Source organism: Nicotiana attenuata, unplaced genomic scaffold, assembly GCF_001879085.1.
Source record: "Nicotiana attenuata strain UT unplaced genomic scaffold, NIATTr2, whole genome shotgun sequence".
In the NCBI taxonomy this organism is placed as follows: Eukaryota; Viridiplantae; Streptophyta; class Magnoliopsida; order Solanales; family Solanaceae; genus Nicotiana; species Nicotiana attenuata.
Window position 1 is genome coordinate 282,127 of NW_017671220.1, and position 5,616 is coordinate 287,742.

At 36.5% G+C, this 5,616-nt stretch overlaps 1 pseudogene; it reads left to right on the plus strand.

Moving 5' to 3' along the window:
* The first annotated feature begins 640 nt into the window (after nt 1-640).
* On the plus strand, nt 641-4,934 carry LOC109206781 (annotated as a pseudogene).
* The last annotated feature ends 682 nt before the right edge of the window (nt 4,935-5,616 follow it).

The window sequence follows — 5,616 nt, forward strand, 5'->3', positions numbered from 1 at the left end:
GAATAAACAGAGCGTATAGCAGATTCTTTAGACAAACAGAGAAAAATGTACACTCGGGACACTTCCTTAATGTTTTGGAATCTCAGTAGCAAATTCCAAAACCTTTGTACCATCTGTTGCCTTAGGATCCTTCAAAGCAGCGATAGTTTCAAGTGATGATTGAGCTCGATTCCCGTTAGGAGTTGGAGCATCAAGTACCTGCTCAGCTCTTTTCTCCTTCCGATCTGTTGAGAGCTGCATCTTAGATTGTTCAAGTTCCTTAGTGATCAACTGTCCAGCTGCATTAGCGTATTGCTCAGCATCTATTATTATAGCAGTCCTTTCGATCAACCACAGGTGCTTTTGCATTCTTCAAAACCTGAGAACCCCTTAGAGCTGGGGCAAGGACTTCACCTGCTAAATATTTGGGGGCTAGGGCAAGGACTTTACCTGCTAAATCTTAGAGCCGCCCTTGCAATGGATTTGAAGATTGCCTCATCAGCGAAGAAATAGGTGAATCTCGCAGCCGCGTAAAGTTGCAATTTTGTTGATTATACAGTAAATGCTCACCTGTTTAATACTTGCCCTCATTTAAATTAGTTTTTATGTACCCACCTTTGCAGGAGTTAAGTACAATTAGCTAGTTAAACGATTTATAAATATGTTGTTCATATTTCTGAGCTGGTTTTACATTTTTTATGTAGAACTAGACAGTAATTAGGCTTTCCAATAGTGCAAATTCAAAATTTATGTACAATAGATAATTACTACCAATTAGCTTCCGGAGGAACGATCGATGAAATGTAATTTCTCATGTTTAATTGTTATAAAAGGTTCTAGTCGAAATTGTCAAGTTAGCTCAAAAGCGACAGATGAAAGGAAGTAGCGGAGGGTGGAAAGATTTTTTGAGATCATATGACAAGAAGTTAGGGGTTAGCTTGAGTGACCCGTCCAAGAGGTCCGTTGATGATCTGCTTGCGTTTTTGAAGACGTTTAGTCAAAGAGTATGTCATAAAGGTGGTTAATATCGATTACCTCTTGTTTTTATTTGGTTAATTAGCGTAAAATAATGCTGCTACTACTAATGCCATAATGTCCCTTTTGTGCAGCTTTTCAAAAAGGTGTTTCAATGTTATTACCAATCGAGATGCTGTAGAGAAGCTTCAGAAAAAGTCCCCGGATAGTGAATCCGCGGAACAGGTGAAGAGTATATTTTGGCTTTCTGGTATTATTACGAATCATAACTGCGACATTAGGGTGGTTTTGTTGTAAGATAGTTGGGAAAAATCTACTTAAGTGGGTTGAGAGTAGCTAATTCATCTCCAGTCGCTGCTAATAGGTCTTATAACTTGTTCTGTCAGAATTTAACTGCGGCTATAACTTGTTCTGTTAGAATTTTACTACGGCTATAACTTGTTGATATATAGTTGATATTTGAGAGTGACAACCTGGAGATCCGTGGTTTGAATACCAGCTACAACACATGCTATGATGAGTGATTTTCTCTAACCTTTGTGGGCGGATTTACCATTGACAACATGTGCTTGTGGGCAAGACATGCTGCTCGGTGGATTATAGTCAAGTTGCTCGCAAGCTAGCAGGGCATGGTGATAGAAAAAATAAAAAATAAAAATAAAAATTGGAATTAGTATTCAGAATTATTGTAGCAAAATAGTTGCATGCTCTCCAATTTTGATACCCCCCCCCACCACACACACACTTTTTTTTTCCAACAAGTTCTGTGCTTAAAATATTGATATTGTGGCAGTGCAGGGACTGGTTCGTTTAACTTTTGAGCACCCTCAATATCCGACAGATTACTCATTTCCATCACACAAGGAGGTTAGACTCCATGAATTTGTGAATCCAAAAAAACCAATTGCAGATTACAGAACTGAGATTACTGGAATAACCGCTGGAGATTTAGATGGAGTTTCTTGTTCATTGGCCGATGTACAGATGTCCATGAAGAAGCTATTATCACATGGAACCATATTGATTGGCCACAGTTTACACAATGACCTTCGAGGTAAGCTACATCTTGCATCATAAGTGATGGTCTTTAATTAACATTCAAATCTTTGGTGCACATCTGCTGGTAAATGAAAATGACATGGCTTTTATGATCACGTGTCTCTTTTTAATATCCCCAGGCTTTAATGCTATTTCTACTCCCTTTTCTCTTTTCTTTCCCTGTCCTTAGAGTATTATGCCGTGCTTTTCCTCAGTTATGTCCTTCGCTTCTTTTCTTTTTTTTGATAAAGCTCTGTTATGTTGTTCTTAATAGTTTTGAAGATAGATCATGCAAGAGTGATTGACACATCTTATGTCTTCAAATATCGGGATCAGCCTTCTAATAGAGACCTTCTTTAAGTAATTTGTGTAAGGTAAGTTGTGCTTTTTTAATCTTAGTATTTCTTTCCCATGCTACGATATGTCCACTCTGTTGCATTGTTGGCCATATCAACCCTTACTTTGGATTCCTATTTTATTTGGGAATTTATAAGTGCAGACATTTTTTCAAATGCTTTTATCTGAACACTCCAAATAACTCTATTCGTTTTGTGTTTAGTAAAATAGTTGTGCTGCTTTTTTTTAGCAGTCTTTGTGGTTTGTCTCCCCGTTCTTCTTTTTCCAACTGTGGTTCCTTTTATAAACTGAAGATTAACAAGTATTTAACTATTTATCACAAGCTCTGCTTGGTGAATGCTATTGTTTACTTACAATAGTTTCCAAATAGTCTGTGTTAGGTTTTGAACTTCGAAAGAAGGACTCACCACATAATTGTCTGGTTGATGCATGTACTGCGATGAAGCTTGTTCTTGCCAAGATTGAACGTGGAGTTGATTGTATCATACCGTTAGTTCGTGAGGAGGTAATATCATAAAGCCTTTTATTTTAAATTTAATTTTCTTTCTTTTGTCCTGATTATAAGATGGTCATTACTCCTTTAAATTTAGGTGCAAGAGCCCAAGGTGGCAAAGCTACTTGTCCACAGAATACCAGTGGCTGTTCATAGCGAAGAGTTACACAAAGTTATTCCTGGAGACTTTACCATAGAAGTTAAGGTTAGGAGAATCTCGTGCTTTTTTCTCTCTCATGTCATATAAATAATAAATCACATCTTTATGCTGATTAGTTTATAAAAGCATATGTCGACGTTCAGTCGTTGAAGAATCACATTGTTGCTTGTTTGCGTTTTTTTAACGGTCTATGCTATAGTCATTCCTCATGTTACATGGATCCTTCAATTGCCTTAATGTACTCGTGTCAAACTGGTGTGACATTGGGCATAGGTGCTTTGCTAATTCTTCAAAAAACAGTAATATTTGCCAGAAGCTACACGTGCCATGCCAATCGAGGGTCTATCGAAAACAGCCTCTCTACCCCATCGGGGTATAGGTATTTGCGTACACACTACTGTCCCCAGACCCACTTGTGGATTATACTGGGTTGTTGTAAAACCTGAGAACCCTTAACTATAGTAGCGTCAACGGGACCTGTAGCAGCACTGGAACCAGCTGTTATAGGCAGTAGCTTACAAACATCAGATCCTTTAGCTACAACATCTGATTCTTGCCCCTCATTAGCCACAATAGAAGCTTTAAAACCTGTTGATTTATCAGATGGTTCACCAGCTGCATCCCTGCGACTGCCACCTCTCCATTACCATCCAGCTTGGGATTAGTTTGTAACCCTGAGTTCACAGCCTTGTAAAGCCTCGCCAAGGCTGTAGTAGCACGAACATCACCTGTAGGTTTAGATTGACCCTTCACCCCCTTTGAAACATCACCTACAGGATTAATTGGACCACTATTAGCTAGTTCTTTTTCAGTTTTTGTGACCTGCTGCTGCCCAGATGCATTCTTAGCAACAACTGCTGTATTTCGCATCTTATTAGCATCAAATCCTTGATGAACTACAATGGACTTGTTCCCATTATTATTAGCAGCATCCAAACATGTTCCCTCAACCACCTGCTGCCGTTATTTATCATCTAACAGTTGCCTCAGATCACCTTGAAACTTCTCACCAAAATTTGATCTTCACAATCCTCGTCTGCCCCATTGCTTACACTGTCTCAAGTCCTTGACAAAATCAAATGACATGTATTTTCACCATGCCCTTGATGCCTACAACAAGTACAATATAATGGCAGTTGTCATCACAAGGACATTGGATCACATTCAGTGATATTTTTGCCAAAAAAAGTATTTATCCTTAATATAAATACTTAAGGAGACTCCTTACCAAAAAATAAGTATTTTTGCAGACTAAGGATCGTTGGATCACATTCAGTGATATTCCTATGTTGATGACATATCCTTGATATAATGTAAGGCCTTTAATTGTTCTGTTTTATCCAAGTTAAACTCTAATCCCATTGAATTGAATTCTTGAAATAAATATATCATTACGTAGTACTTGTATTTGTTTGTGAGTGAAGTTTTAGATTTTGATTCCAACAAGGAAATGGGATTGAAGTCTAAGAGCCGTTATTTCTTTAAACCCCCACTTGTTATCTCGATCATCGAATTGAAGTCTTGCATTGTTAGTCATCCTTTCCCTTTCTTCTTTTTCTGGAAATTTTCAGCTTTAGACTAATTTTCAGAAGTTGAGCAATATGCCTATAGGATCAACATAGAAAAAGATTTTGTAGTCATTCGAATAGGCCTGTTCATCAATTTCAACATGTACTTTTTCACTTCAAATTTTTCATCTTTATATTATACTTTAATATGATCTTCTTTAGTTGTTTATTCTTTGTTACCAAACTAACATAAATTTGTTATTTTAACAGATTAAAAATTTGAAGTCCAAAGAACCTATCCTTGAAGAAGTGTAGAGCAAGTTGAAGTATAAGAGGTTTTTGCTTTGTGAGGGATGATTAAAGACATTGTCTTATGTAAATATATATGTTGCAATTTTACTTTTTTCTCTTTTTAGGAATTGTTAAAAATGATGTCATACAATTTAGATTGGTTTCTGGTAAATATGATACTTTAGTTCATTATACTAACAAGATATCAAGTATTTGATTTATTTTCTAATGTTGTTGAGCGTGTATGAAAGCATCTAAAGAATTATTACTATTCATGTAATTTAAATTTTAGTAATTATATTTATTATATTTTCATATTAGCGAAGAAAAATGTGGTCATTAAAACTCTTTATCGACATGTTTCTCAAACAGATAAATGACCATTAGCGAAGGGAAATTCGGCTGTTAAAAATAATTATACAATCAACGAAGGGAATATCGGTCGCTAAAATCACTTGAATTGACTTAATTATTTGTTGTGATTAGAGTTTTTTAGCGACCGGATAACATTTTAACGAGGGGAAAATCCTGTCGCTAAAAAGCATGTATAACGACCGAAAATTATGTTGTCGCTAAAGAACCTTTAACTACCGGATTGTAAAACCGGTCGTTAACTTTTAACGTCGGAGCTTTTAACGACCGGTGACGACCGGATTTTTTCCGGTCGTTATCAACTTATAACGATCGAAATCGGACTTTTAACGACCAAATTTCCCCTCGCTAAAGGCCTATTTTCTTGTAGTGTAATGTAAATAATACTTCAAGTAACTAATTCTACAATTAAATTCTAAGCTAATGCGCGAAATTAGGTGAAA